The sequence below is a fragment of the Cervus canadensis genome, chromosome 31 (genome assembly GCF_019320065.1).
Source record: "Cervus canadensis isolate Bull #8, Minnesota chromosome 31, ASM1932006v1, whole genome shotgun sequence".
In the NCBI taxonomy this organism is placed as follows: domain Eukaryota; kingdom Metazoa; phylum Chordata; class Mammalia; order Artiodactyla; family Cervidae; genus Cervus; species Cervus canadensis.
In genome coordinates, this window is record NC_057416.1 from 36,349,347 (window position 1) to 36,364,205 (window position 14,859).

At 41.2% G+C, this 14,859-nt stretch overlaps 1 protein-coding gene across 14 annotated transcripts in view; it reads left to right on the forward strand.

Moving 5' to 3' along the window:
• The window catches only part of PSD3 (pleckstrin and Sec7 domain containing 3), a 573,880-nt gene that overhangs the window by 252,728 nt on the left and 306,293 nt on the right, over nucleotides 1–14,859 (forward strand). The gene's annotated exons all lie outside the window — the stretch shown is intronic.

The window sequence follows — 14,859 nt, forward strand, 5'->3', positions numbered from 1 at the left end:
CCGGGGCTGAGGTGGTCTCTGCTGGGGGTTTATTTTTCCTCAGTTTATACACTGGGGTGTGTTCTTCTAATCTGTTGAGAGTGTCACCTTAAGAGTATTTCAAGGTTTATTTCTCTCTCATCAGGGAAGTTGACTGTGCTGCAATTTGCATTTTCAGAGATACTTGGAACCATTGCTCATGTTGACTTGCAGCCTGAATCCTTAGCACAACTGTGGGATGCTCTTACTGAGCATGAGAACTACTTAATGCGAATCAGGACCTGCTGGGGCTTGTGACAGGCGGGAGGCAGACTGGAGCTGTTGTTTTCCACTGCACCTGGCGTCTGTCTTGACACCCAGCACTTTAGGGAAGTCCACGGCTGCAGCAGCTCATCACTGCTGGGCAGTCCAGCTGCTAGCGTTTCTGATTTTAAAAAAGAATTAGTACTTAAAATGTCAATGTCTTAAGTATTAAATTTCTTTAGTATCAGTTTCAATATTAAAATATTTAATAAACTATGTAAGGATTTATATTAGTACTACCATACCATATCTGTGTTGACTTTAGCAGAAGAGAGCCTGCTATAAATAAGACTGTGGAGTTCTGTAAAAGTTTAAACTTTATTTGCTTTTAGGAATAAAATTTAAAAACAAACAATGAAGGTCAGAGAAATTTAAAAATTGGGTTTCCAGAGGGTAGAATAGTGGTGACCAGGGGCTGTCGGGTAGGGAAAATGAGAAGTTGGCCCAAGGGTGCAAAGGTTCAGTTAGAAGGTGAGTGAGTTCTGGGGCTCTAATGTACATCGTCGTGATTACAGTTAGTAATATTGTATGATATACTTCGAAGCGGCTAAGAGAGTCGATCTTGAATGTTTTCGCCACAAAAGAGAAGTGGTATTGCTGTGCTGTGACCGAGGTGTTATCTCAAGCCGTCATGGCGATCAGCTTTCAATCTGGTGTCTCAGACCGGCAGCTGTGCTCCCTAACCTCCCCAGTGCCCTGTACCAGCTACATCCGTGAAGCTGGAAGAATGAAAACATGAAATTGGGTTTTTGAAAGTTTGAATTCCTAGCAGGAAGAAGTAGGAAAAGCTAGGATGCTTGCAGTCAGAAGGGCAGCGGTGATCAGAAGCGGCAAGTCTGGTAGGGGAAGCACAGGGCAGACAGAAGACACAGATGAGAGTGGGTGGTGGATCAAGGTGGAGAAGCCCACTGCCTGAGAAGAGCAGACCAGCTTTAGAAACCGTGATTTTCAGACAGACCTGAATTCAGTTCCTGCAGCTTAGAATTTCGGCTCCGGGGTGAGCGCCAGTGCTCTGCACACGGGCGGAGACCTGGGGTTAGGATTGCGGCCGCTCCTTATCTCACGTTTTTCCCTTCCGGGTGCTGTGAGCTGCCATTCCCAGCTCGCAGAGCTCCTCTGCAGTTGACCGGAATGGGAAGCTAGTCTCATTTCCCCGGGGATTAGAATCGAAGGAGAAAAATTGGGCTCTGATTCATTAGCATGTAAAATTGAGTTTGTGGTGAGCACAGCTGTAACTATTAATCACTTGGGGAGAAGTGTCCAATTAATGGAGCAGCCTCTACTTGTGTGCACATACTAATAGTTTGTGTAGTGGTTGGCAGACCTTTTCCTGGGTCTTGTAGTACAGAAATACCTTCTATATCTGTGCTTTTTAGAGAGTTGCTAGTGACCCGATAATAGCCAGCACCCTCAAGTACAGCCTTCTCCAAAGTGTGACTTTTATTAGTGAAGAGTGTGTACCAAAATATAATGTACTTAGATTACTCACTTAGCAAATTATCATTACTCATACTCATTTTGTGTCATTTTTATCATACTGAATATGTTTTCTGTTGCTTAGTAAAAATAGATTATTCTTCTGTTTTCTTTTTTAAATACAAGTTTTTCTATTGCGTTGCAAATCGAAATCCTAAATGCATCTCTGTATTACTGGAGGGATTTATTGATTATTAGACACAAAAGCATTGATCACTATTATTCACAGTTATGGATTATAATTTCTTGTTGTTTAGTTGCTAAGTTGTATCTGACTCTTTGTGACCCCTTGGACCTGCTTGACTCCTCTGTCCATGGGGTTCTCCAGGCAGGAATCCTGGAGTGGGTTGCCATTTCCTTCTTCAGGGGATCTTTCCAGATCAGCGATGGAAACTTCATCTCCTGCATTGGCAGGTGAATTCTTTACCACTGAAAGGTAAAGAGTAAAGTAAAAGGTAAAGTCCAGGGAAGTCCAAGGACTATGATTACTTGTAGGTAAAATGTGTTTGAGATATTTTACTCTGCAAGGCTTATTATGTTGCTTTGTAAATTAGACCTCTGTCTTCAATTTTTTTTATTGATTTATGAAATTTCAGACTAAAGGGGAAAAATCAGTCACCCTCTGTCTATGGGATTGAATTCTTCCTTGACAGGCCAGGGGCAGTTGTGTCTTTAAGCCTGAAAGTTCTATCAATTTTCCAATGTTGAAATGACTTAAGAGTTTATAGCTCTTTTATCATGCTAACTGATTTTGGAAGTTTAAAGATGTTTACTAACTGATATTCATTAGGGAACAGAGAGCACCATGATGTTATTGCATTTATGAACAACCTACAGGGAAAGGAGAGAAACGGACTTCCAGTGGCTAGGTTAGCCGTGATTTAGAAAGGACTGAAAATCTGCTGAACCGTGCTCACAAAAAACAGTGTTCTCTTGAAAGTGCAGTACAAAAGTGAATTTGCCCGTCCATTTTTATTTTACAGGTGATCTATCCAATGACATGACCATTGAAAGTCTGGGAAAATATCCCAGTTTTTAAAAATAGAAAAACGTTACCTTTCCCTCAGCTCCTTTCCTTTAAGCTCCAGTGTAATTTCTCTAAGGCTACGTACAGATGTTAATGTATGGGCGTTTACTAATGCTCAGATTTACATTTGTAGTCTTTTTTTTTTTTTTAAGGACTTTATGATCTTCTGTGTAAGGGTAGAGTCGCTGACCATCATTCATTGTGAGAGAAAATTTTCTGTGAGCTATAAACTAAAGACAGGGTCCCATCACAGTCTAGGTGGTTCTCTTCCTCTGCTGAAAGGATGCTGGATCAGCTGGAAGGCAAACCCAGGCCAGAAGGCACAGCCTTTCTCTGGGCAGGAAGGAAAGACTGCCTCTTTTCTTTACTTGTTTACTTAATTGAACCCTTGGACCTTTCAGTCAGGAGGCAGGAACTCTTGAGATTATCTTTTAGAGTAAAAACCTGCTACATAAATGTAGTCAGCACAATTCATAGATATTGTGGTGGTTGTCTGGAGGAGTGCTTCCGTATTTTAGATGTATGCAGATCACCCGGGGTTCTTTTTGGAGGTACGGATTCTGATTAGGAAGGTCTGACCTGACATCTGAGTCTGCGTTTTGAACAAACACTCGGGTGATGCTGCTGCTGCTCCGTGGCCACACTTTGAGTAGAAAGGTTCTAGGGCAGTGCTTTCAAACAGGCTTCTCATGAGCAGGAGAAAGTCTTCTCTGTGCCTGCTGCAGTGTTGGAGCCAGCTACATATGGAGCACTGGGTTTTCAATTTTATTTAATTTTAATTAATTTAAATTTAAGTAGTTTTATGTGACTGTGACTGCCATATGGAACAGCATAGCATTTGGAGAGTAAGATAATCAGTTGAGAAATTTAAGTTTAGTGGTAATCGTCCACGGAGGATTATGGTGCATTCTGAAACTATGGCCAAGTTGTCCCCGCTTAACTTGACCGCTGCTTAAGCTTTGTCTGCAGTAGACAGTACGTGCAGATGGAGTTGCTGGGCTGCAAACTCCTTGATGGCCTTGCTTGTGGCTCTGTTTTCCAGTGCTCAGCATATTCTTGGTGCACAATAAATGTTGGCTGATGAAGTGGAAGAATTAGGTAGTTCCAAAGTTAGGCAGGACCTCCCCGCCCCCCACAGTGTTTCCAGCATTCCGTTCAGCCTGTCCTTGGGAGCAGGGGACAGAATTTGAGTGGCATTGGCATGTAGTATTTTGCTTATGTTTTGGGAAGCATCTTTCTGTTTCTGTTTTGAAATTCTATTAAACGGTATTCTGTTGGTTATAGGATATTATTCATTCATTCATTGATTCAACAAATATATCCATTTTGCTTGCTACTGTTATTCTGGGCTCTGGGGATATAATAATGGTAAAGGTATCAGACAGAATTGTTTTGAAGTTTATGTTCTAGTGGCAATGCAACAAGACAGAACAAAGGTAGATCCTTTTCCTCAAAATGACTGGGCCCAGTTCCTAGGGAATGTGTGATTTGTAACTGGTGTTTCACGGACATGGCCATCATAGTCTTTTGGGAAGCCTACATCCAGTTCTTCAGAATCCTTCATGATAAACGCCTTTACTTCACATTTCTACTGTGAAACTGTGACCAAGGCTGCAGCAGGCTTGCCAAATCGTTCTTTTTCTTTTTTCTTCCTCCCCACCTCCCCCATTTCAGCCCTTTTCTTTGAAGGAGTTTGTTACCCAGAGTAGAAAGAAATCCATTTCATCTGCTGATCCTCAGACAGGATCATTCTTAGAAGGGCCAGGGCTTTTCTGAAGCTCCTCTTTTGGAGCAGGCTTGTTTCCCCATGATCCTGAGAACTTTTTTGAGTTATAATTGACATACACCATTAAACTAGTTTCAGACATACAGCGTAATATTACATATTGTATAATGTTACATATTGTGAAGTGATCACAATATGTCCATCACCTTCCATACTTATAAAAGGTTTTTTTCTTGTGATGAGGACTTTTAAGATTTACTCTTTTACCCACTTTCAAATATGCAATACAGTGTTATTAACCATGATCCCCATGCTATATATTGCATTCACTTGATTATTTTGTAATTGAAAGCGTGTACTTTTTGAACCACTTCACCCATTTCACCTACTCCTCACCCCAACCCTTCTGGCAACTTCTAATTTGTCCTTTGTATCTATGATCTTGTTTTGCTCTTTCTTTTTAAGATTTCACAAATAAGAGTGGTCATATAGTACTTGTCTTCCTCTGACTTAATTCATTTAGTGTAATGCCCTCAAGGTCCCCTCATGGCTCAGATGGTAAAGAATCCGCCTGCAATGCAAGAGACCTGGGTTTGATCCCTGAGTTGGGAGGATCCCCTGAAGAAGGGAATGACAACCCTCTCCAGTCTTCTTAGAGAACTGTAAAATATCAGGGACAGAGGAGCCTGGCAGGCTGCAGTCCATGGGATCCCAAAGAGTCGGACACAACTGAACACAACTGAGTGACTTAACACTTTCTGAGCTTCCTTGGTGGTTCAGTCAGTAGAGAATCCACCCACCAATGCAGGAAACCCGGGTTCAATCCCTGGTTGGGGATGATCCCCTGGAGAAGAAATGGCAACCCACTCCAGTATTCTTGCCTGGGAAACCCCACGGACAGAGGAGCCTGGAGGGCTACTGTCCATGGAGTCGCAAGAGTCAGACACGACTTAGTGACTACATCACCACCTCAAGGTCCAATCATGTGTTGCAAATGGCAAGATTTATTGTTTTTTATGGCTGAATAAGATCCGTATTATTCCATAATAATATCCAGTAATATCCATTTTTGTGGCTAATTTAATATATTAATATGTTAATATTATATAGACATATTACTATGTATTAATATACACACAGTTTCTTTATCTTTTCATCCATTAATGGTCACTTAGATTATTTCCATTTCTTGGCTGTTGTAAAAAATGTGAACGTAAGGGTGCCGATGTCTTTTCCAATGAGTGTTTTTGTTTCCTTCAGGTAAATCCCCGTAAGTGGACTTGCTGTATCATATGTGGTTCTGTTTTTAATCTGTCAAGGAGTCTCCATAGGAGGCTGCACTAACTTTCGTCCCACCAGCAGTGTACTAGGGCTCCCTTTTCTTCACATCCTCACCAACACTTTTTATTCTTACCGTTCTGGTTATAGTCATTCTAACAGGTGTGAGTGATATACCTTATTGTGGTTTTATTTTTACTTTTTGGCTTTTTGTGGTGCTCTTTATTCTTTTATATCAGGTATAATAAAAAGCAGAGACTTGGATTAAGCCAGGGAAAACAAGAATCATTTGTGACAGGAAAACATGGGACAACTGGGACCACAAGGTTCTCTAGAATTGGTTCAAATCATGATTATTGTGGTTTTAATTTGCATTTCCCTGAGGATTAGTCATGTTGAGCATCTTTGCATGTAGCTGTTGGTCATAGTATGTCTTCTTTGGAAAAATACCCATTCAGATCTGCTCATTTTAATTTATTTAATTTTTTTCCTCCTCATCTTTAGATCAGATTTTTTTTGCTAATAAGTTATGTAAGGGAGTATAAACAGGGAATATAAATAAATGTACATTTAAATAGAGTTCTTTATACATATATTTAAATTTTTATTTATTTCTCTTATCTTTGTGCTGAGTCTTCGTTGCTTTGTGTGGACTTCTGCTGGTTGTGGAGAGCGGGGGCTTCTCTTCCTTGCGATGGGCGGCTCCTCACTGTCGTGGCTTCTCTTGTCGCCGGCCCCTGGCTCTAGGCGCGCGGGCTCAGTGGGCGCGGTATGCAGACTCTGGAGCTCAGGCTCAGTGGTTGCCGCCCGTGGTTTAGTTGCTCTGCAACATGTGGCATCTTCCCGGACCAGGCATCGAACCCGTGTCTGCTGCCTTGGCAGGCAGGTTCTTATCCACTGCACCACCAGGGAAGCCCTCTTTATATATTTTGGATGTGAACTCCTTATCAGATATATGATTTGCAAATATTTATTCCCATTCAGTAGATTGCCTTCTCATTTTCTTGATGGTTTCCTTTGTACAGAAACTTTTTCGTTTGATGTAGAAGAACTTGTTTTAAATCACATTGCATTTTATTACAGTTCTGTATCTGTGTTCCAGAAATGGATGGCTATGTAATATACAACCCAAAGCACTCCTGAAATTGTTCTTGTTAACTTTCAAAAGTATCCCATTTTTCTCTATATTAAATTAAAACAAAAAAACTTTTTTAAACAAGTGGATTTTGTGCATCACAGGAAAAGCATCAGGAAATAACAGAAAATAATTTGTTAGGAATCTGACCAAATACACAAAGCAGCAGATACGACTCCATAGAAAGGGGAGTATAAATAGATACCCCTCCCCAAAGTATATGTATTTCACATGAGTGTGACAGGCTCTTCTCTCTCCCTTCCCTTCCCTCCTACGCACTTTACACTACATTTTAATTTCTTTGAGGGAGGAAAATAAATGCAGAAAAGCTATAAAAACTCTTATTAATTCAAATTCTACTAGTGTGTGGTTTATATTTAGGTAAGTGCTAAAATCTTCTTCTCTTTTTTTTTTTTCGGTACTTAGCAAATCCCATTGTCACAGATATGAGACCAAATTTGGGCAGGCCTAATTCAGCGAGATTTTCTAGAGGAGAAGCAGCTATTTCGCTTTTCAGCTAAATTCTTGCTTCAGTAGTAGATGCAGACTGACAGAAGGCAGGAGCTCTCACGAGTGAGGCCTGGAGCCCACAGCAGCGGCACAGGCTGGGCACGGCCTCTGGGCAGCAGGCTGACAGCAGAGAGGGGGACGGAGAGAGGGGGACGGAGGCTGGGGAGGTGGGGGCCTCTGTCCTGGCCGCAGGCCGCTCCATCTTGCCCGGGCTGTCACCCGGGGTTGGCTCTGTTTGTGCCCGTACTTTACCCTGCACATCCTTCACACATGGCCAGCGTGAGCTTTTAAACACGCGAAAGAGACTAGTCACACGCCAGCAGCGTTTAGTTCTGAATGCCCTGTGTTCAGGACCTAGCCGGGAATTAATGAATGTTTGCTGAATGGATTTTGGAAACGGTGGTCATTTAATGGCAAGTATCCATGGCCTGGTTTTAAAAGGGAACAGAAAAAAAGTCTTAGGGTAAAAGAAGAATTTGGCCTTTCTTTAAATCCCCCTAGCATAAATAGCTCTATTTTTTAAACATAAGGAAGACATCAGAAATTCTAAATAAGAAGGTCAAGGTTAATATATTATGAAGCTTCGGTTGTTGTTAAAGACAGTTCAAGTGGTGAGAAGAAATGCAAACAGCAAAATTAAACCACTGTGCATGCTAACATAGAGGTGCCTTAGGTGAAAGGAAAGATTTGATGTTATGCTGAGTTCTGTAACAAATGCTAGGATCAAGAGCCACCTGACATTTAAGGCTATTTCTACCCAGAACCCGCAACTAGAAGATTTTTTGCTTTTTATTTTTGTATGCTATTAGAAATGACAGTCTGACAATTCAGATACCTCTTAGTTTTCCTTAGGAATTTACTCCTGAGAGATAAAAGACCAGGAATCTAGTTCTGACTTTTAATTCTTGTAAAATACCTTATTGAACATCGGTTCATTTACCTTGGTCATGTCACTTAGCCTCTCAGAACATTTACTTCCCCTGGTCTGTACTAGTCCTTATCTAGGTGACAAGTGAACAAAGCTGATTAGACAGACTAGTTCTGTAATGCAGGGCCGGACGGCTGGTTGGAGTAGTAAAGCCGCCTGCCACTCGGGGCGCGCTTTGCATTCTCCCTTTCCTCCCTGTGTTTGACCAGATGCCAAGCTGCTTATCAAGACATCACAGGCTCAGTGGTTAAAGAATCCGCCTGCCAGTGCAGGGGACGTGGGTTTGATCCCTAGTCTGGGAAGATTCCTCATGCCTCGGGATGACTAAGCCCCTGCACCACAACTGCTGAGCCCTTCAACCTGGAGACTGTGCTCCACAAGAGAAACCTCCGTGGTGAAAATGCCACCCACTAAACTACAGAGAGTCCGCATGCGTCATCAGAGACCCAGTGCAGCCAAAAATAAAATGTACAGAGACATCACAGGCATTTGCCTACAATTAATGCCAGTCCATCTCAGTGAAAAGTGTTAGAATGGGGTGGAGAAATTACTTAATTTCTTTGATGTCCCCCCCTTTTTTAAAAAATCTGTATTAACTTTTCTTTGACCCAGTGTGCCTATGTTTACATTAGCGGTCGTTTTATAAATGGCAATTTAAACTGTTAGGAACTAAGTGGGTTCTTAACTGATGAAATTTAACTTTTCTTCCTTCTGTTGAATGGATTTCATGATAGTATGTTTTGATGTTAAATACACCTTTGACTTCAGGAATAAATGCCACTTGATCATGGTGTATAATCCTTTTTGATACTTTGCTAGATTCAGCTTACTAAATTTGGGTTAAATATGGACAGCTTTCATAGAACACTTCATGATAGGTTAAAAATTGTAGCCCTTTGAAGCTTTAAAATTTGAACTAATATCCTGATAATTTATTTTATGTGTGTATACCAGATATAAAGTTCCCTTGACATTTGTAAGCAGGTGAATTCTTGCAAGGGCTGGTGATTAAGGGAACACTTAGTTAAGAGAGCAGATTTAAGTTAGATCTTGAAAGATGAAAATACTCTGATCGTATAGAAGCGAGAAGGAAAAGTGTGTCATATGCAGAGAAGAGATGGAGTGAAGCCAAGGGAATAAAAAGCTGAGTGTCAGCTTGATTTCTGGCGTATGTTAGAGAGGACCTTCCAGGAGTGTTCATGTGCTGCGGCACCCTCAGAGAAGCAGAGGTATCCACAGGGTTGTTGAGGGAGAGGAGAGAGTAGATGAGAAAGATGGACTGGGGCTGGATTATGGATCTCAACTCCTGGATGAAGGAGTTTGAATTTTAGACTTTATTCTGTAGGCGGCGAAGAATTACTGAAAGCAACTGAAGTTTTTGCTTTAGGAAGATTATTGTATATAAGATGAAGTGGGAGATGAGGCTGGACTTTGGATAATCATTTCAGAAGGTGTTTTTAAATTTCAGGGAAAAGACTGAAGATGCACACTAGGTCAGCTCACTTCCAATAAAGATGGAAGAGGGAGATGTAAAGCTTAGCAGAAGTAGATTAGATAAGCTCTGGTTTTTGTTATGTCATGTTTGCAAGTCCATTATTCTGATGGGCCTGTTTTCTTGCTAATTATGTAAGGTAACTGAATTAATTTGATTCCTCTGACTTTTGCCATTTTATATTATATGATCTTCAAGTTTTTGTAAAGGCATGTGTTATTGTTTGGTCGCTAAGTCGTGTCTGACTCTTTTGTGACTCCATGGACTGTAGCCTGCCAGGCTGATATGTCCATGGGATTCTCCAGGCAAGAATACTGGACTGGGTTGCCATTTCTTTCTCCAGGGGATCTTCCTGACTCAGGGATCGAACCTGGGTCTCCTGCATTGGCAGGCAGATTCTTTACCTTTGAACTATCTGTGAAGCCCCTTGTAAAGACATACTCTCACTTATATAAAACATCTATAGGAAATATTTCCACCTGTGAACTAAGTACTTTTCTAATAATTTAAAGCTATTTTACTATGTTAAAAAAGCCCAGGCTTTTGGATTGTATACTTTTTCTTTCTTTGTATTTTAGCAATACATTTATAGCTTTTAAACTACCGGAAGAATTTTAAGTCCCCCATATGATTAAGGAAGAAAAAAACTGTTAAAAGCCTAAAAAGTGTAAAACATGAAAAATGTTTTTAAAAACGTGTAAAAAGATGTAAACAAATGCCAGTACTTCTCAAATTATTTTATGACGCCAGTTACTGCCCACACTAGATAGCACAAGACAATTATAGCCCAGCACCGTTTATGAATATAGGTGCAGAAACACTAGAAAGCTGAATCTAGCATCATGTAAAAAAGGATTCTACAGCATGACCAAGTGGCATTTGTTCCAAGATTGCAAGGTTGGCTCAGTACATAGAAGTCTGTTGGTGACTTCTGACTAGAATAAAAGACAGAATCCACATGGGAATCTCAACTGACAGAGAAAAAGACATTTGACAAAATTCGGTACCTTTTCATGATAGAAACACTTGATAAACTAGAAATAAAAGGGATCTTCCTTATTCTGATATAGGGCATTTGTGAAAACCCCACAGCTAACATCATACTTCATACTGAAAGCTTTCTCGTAAGATACAAAATGACGCACAGACGTCTACCTCTTACCACTTCTGTGGAGCATTGTACTGGAGGTTCTGGCCAGTGCTGTTAGGCAAGAAAAAGAAATAAAAGGCATCTAGATAAGAAAGAAAAAAAGTAAAACTTCCTCTGTTCACAGATAACATGATCTCGTATGTAGGAAAGCCTAAGGAATCCACGTCGTGCTGCGATTCATGGGGTCGCAAAGAGTCGAGCATGACTGAGTGACTGAACTGAACTGAACTGAACTGAAGGAATCCACAAAGAAACCATTAGAACTTGTAAGTTCGGCAACCAGCTGTATTTCTATATGCTAGCAGTGAAGGATCTGAAATGGAAAAAATTCTACTTATAATAGCATCAAAAAGAAAATACTTAGGGGAGTAAGTTTAACAAAAGTAGTGTCAAACTTGTAAGTTTTAAACAAAAAGATGTTAAAAGAAATGAAAGAAAATTAAATGGAGAGACATCGTATAGTCGTGGATCAAAAGACCTGATAGTAATATTGTTAGGAGGCAGTGCTCCACAGATTCATCCCAGCCTCTGTGACAGTTTGAGCTGTCTAGCAGCTGATCCTAAAATTCATACTGGAAATGCCAGGGGCCCAGAGTAGCCACCACAACCAGGAGAAGGAAGAACAAAGCAGGAGGACGCACACTTACTGATTTTACTTCTGCGCAGCCACGGTGATCAAGATGGCGTTACACTGGCTTCAGGCTCAATGGAGTAGAATTCAGAGTCCAGACATAAACCTTCACATTTATGGTCAGTTGATTTTCTTCAAGGGTATTATGCAGTTCAGTGGGGGAAGTAATAGGTTTTTCAACAGCAGTGCTCGGACAAGTGGATAGCCACATGCGACAGAGTAAAGTTATATCTCCATACCTTGTAAAAAGTTAGCTCAGAATGGATCGAAGGTCTGCATGTAGTAGCTAACACTGTAAAACTCTTAAAAAAAGAATAAATCTTTGTGACCTTGGATTAGACAATAATTTGTTCCTGATGCTGGGAAAGATTGAGGGCAGGAGGAGAAGGGGACGACAGAGGATGAGATGGTTGGATGGCGTCACTGACTCAATGGACATGGGTTTGGGTGGACTCTGGGAGCTGGTGATGGACAGGGAAGCCTGGTGTGCTGCCGTCCATGGGGTTGCAAAGAGTCGGATACGACTGAGTGACTGAACTGAACTGTTACTTATGACACCAGAAACATAAGCAACAAAATAAAAAAATAGATAAGTTGGATTTTATCAAAATTTAAAAAAGAATTGTGCTTCAAAAAGGCACCATCCACTAACTGCGAAGACAACGCACAGGACGGAAGAAAATGTCTGCGAAGTGCATGTCTGAGGAGGAGCTTCTGTTCCGAATGTGTAAAGGAGCCTTACACTCAACAGCGAAAAGCGAAGTCACCCAGTTATAAAGTGGGCAAAGGATGTGGATGGCTGTTTCTCTGAAGAACCCACACAGATGGTCAACAAGCGTGTGACAAGGTTCTCAACACCATCAACCACTGTGCATGTATGTGTTAAGTCTCTTCAGTCGTGTCCGACTGTGTTCGACCCTGTGAGCTGTAGACCACCAGGATCCTCTGTACATAGGGTTCTTCAGGCAAGAACACTGAAGTGGGTTACCATTCCCTTCTCACTGCTGCTGCTGCTGCTGCTAAGTCGCTTCAGTCATGTCCAGCTCTGTACGACCCCACAGATGGCAGCCCACCAGGTACCCCGGTCCCTGGGTTTCTCCTGGCGAGAACACTGGAGTGGGTTGCCATTTCCTTCTCCAAGGCATGAAAGTGAAAAGTGAAAGTGAAGTCACTCAGTCGTGTCCGACCCTTAGCGACCCCATGGACTGCAGCCTACCAGGCTCCTCTGTCCATGGGATTCTCCAGGCAAGAGTACTGGGGTGGGGTGCCATTTCCTTCTCCTCCCTTCTCACTAGGGAAGTGCAAATCAAAACCCCAGTGAGGTGTTATTTCACACCCACTGTGACAGCTGTGATAAAAAATATGGGCAGTATTAGAACCCTCAGACTTTGCTGGTAGGAATGTAAAATGGTGCAGTTGCTTTGGAAAGCTGGCGGTTTCTCCAAACATTAAACACAGAGTTACCATGTGACCCAGAATCCACTCATAGGTATATATCCAAGAGAACTGGAAATAAATGTAGACACAAAAACTCGTACACAAATGTTCATTATTCATAGTAGCCAAAGTGTGGAAAAAACACCAATGCCCATCAGCAGATGAGTGGGAAGAAGGTACAAGGATGAACCTTGAAGCCACCGTGCTATGTAAAAAAAAAGACAGTGTCTCATATTGTGTAATTCTGTTGATAGGAAGTAGAACACACAGATCTATAGAGACAGAAGATAGGATGGTATTTACCAGGGCTTGAAGAGTGACGGTTAATAGATAGAGGTTTTTTGGTGGTGCTGGGAGGTGATGAAAATGTTCTAGAGTTAAATAGTGGTGATGGTTGCACAATTTTATGATATATTAAAGGTAACTGAATCTTAAAAGGGGAAAAATTAAAAGTCCTATCACATTCTTTATTGAAATATCTAAACTGTCATTATACCACAGGAAGAGAAACCTTTATTGCTTTTAACTCCATTCCTTTTCAAAATCATAGTTTGAAAGTTCCTCCCTCCTCAGATTTCAGCAAGCCACAGCCTCTAAGATCTGTCTTGTGAAGTTGTTATAACATCACAGTTGTTATAGCATCACAGAGAAGTGCTGCTTGGATCCCATCAAGGTTGATTCAAATTTAATTTAAAAATATATTTCAAATTATTAAAATGATATGAAACAGAACACACTCTAAGATGTCTTACTATTTATCAGTTTTTCTGTACTGTGTATACCAAATGTTAACTCACGTTTCCAAGTTACGTTGTTTTGCGTATATGCCTTGGAATCCAGTCTTTGATGTCATTTCATTGTATATATATTCAGGCAGCTGTCAAATGTTTCACTGTCGCTTGCAGTGCTTGAAAAGCAGTGACAAAAGCAACAGGTGTCGTCTGTCATAAAACTGTCTAGGCGAGGACACTACATTCCCAGTGCACATGAGAATATTCTCTGTACGAGGTAACCAAAACCAAGTTCAGAAGGAAATTGGGTCCTGGGGTGACAGGACGGTAACTGTTACCCAGAAATCCTCAATTTAAAGTTGTATTTGTCAGAATGTCTTCCTTGTTCTCAGTGACTGCCATAGTAATAAGAGAAGGTTGTTAATTGCATCCTATATAGTAAATACATACTGTTGTTTTTACTGCTTCGTATATTGGGGTTATGCATAAGATGCTGCTTAAATTTCATGCAGCTAGGATCCTGGAAATCTTTATATATTAAATTTCCTATTCCATTTTGACTTCACTCTCATTCCCCAGAGATGTTCTGAAAGCATCTTTTCCCCCCACAGAAATCCAACAGTGCAGGGGAAGTTTCCAGCTGAAAAAAATATTTACTGACTTTAAATAGTTCATATCTTTTTTCCTGGGGCTCCATCTCAGAGATTGCACTGCAGCGATCCTGTTAGTTCAGTCATAAGGCAATTTGTTGTTGTGCCCAGTATAAATATTTTAGTTGCTATTTCATGAGCGATATTTGGAAAGGGATACATATCCTTATTTTAATCTGTTTTTGCATATGCAGCAATCGAGTTGCATGTGTGGGAAAGAAGCTGGATTAAATTGGATTGCCTCTGTCTATGCCAGAACCTCTGTGGGTTCTCGTGTGTAAGCCCAGTGGCGGGGATGCCCTGGCAGGGTGTTGAGCAGCTTGTGTTGCGGTGGGGGGGGGGGAGGGGAGGCGCCAGTGAAAGGGCCACCTGAGGATGACCGAGTGCCCGATAGGTGTGGGAATTG